The following is a 782-nucleotide window of genomic DNA, read 5'->3' on the forward strand; positions in this document are numbered from 1 at the left end:
CTGTGCGAGAAAGCTGCTCTCCTTCTCTCTCTTTCTCTCTCTCTCTCTCTCTCTCTTTCTCGATCTCGATCTCTCTTCGTTCGTCGTGCCGGCTACGCCGGCCGGTAACGCGCGCGGTGTTGCCGTTGCTTAGCAACCGCGCGCCCCTACCGACCAATCGCACGGTCCCTCGTTCGCCGTAGTCGTCATTTGCCAAGTTCGTTTGCACCGAACTGGACGCGCGCGCAACCCGGCAGGTGCCGCGCCACGCCGCGTCGCGTCGCGTCGTGTCGCGTCGCGCCGCGCCGCGCGGCACGGTCTCTTTGCTTCGCCGCGACGAAGTAGTCCCGTTTCGTCTATCCCCTTTTCCTCGCCGCAACCGATCGCCGCGTGCTATAACCTAAAAATTTGAAAATGCTCCGACTCCTCGGCGGCTTCGAGGCCGGCCAATCGATCCCCGAGACGCGATGGACGTACGCGCGTACTTGCTTCGTAATTACAAATCGCGCGGAGCGATATCGCAAAGCGCAAGGCGCCGGCCGATCTTGATGACGCGACTGTGTAATTGTTCCTATGAATAATCGAAGGAAAGGGGAGAGAACGGAACGTTTATATATATATAAATATATTATAGGGTTTTGGTCCCATCGAAAGAATTGCGAGTCGTCGAACGATCTCATCGCGTGCGCGCGCCGAAATGTATCTTTTCGACATTTTTTTACCACATGCAGACTTGCGATCTATATTGCACTTTTGGGTGTGACGTAGTAGGCGTTGGAAGCACATAGTTCCTTGGTCCCTCT

Source organism: Solenopsis invicta, chromosome 12 (genome assembly GCF_016802725.1).
Source record: "Solenopsis invicta isolate M01_SB chromosome 12, UNIL_Sinv_3.0, whole genome shotgun sequence".
NCBI classification, from domain to species: Eukaryota; Metazoa; Arthropoda; class Insecta; order Hymenoptera; family Formicidae; genus Solenopsis; species Solenopsis invicta.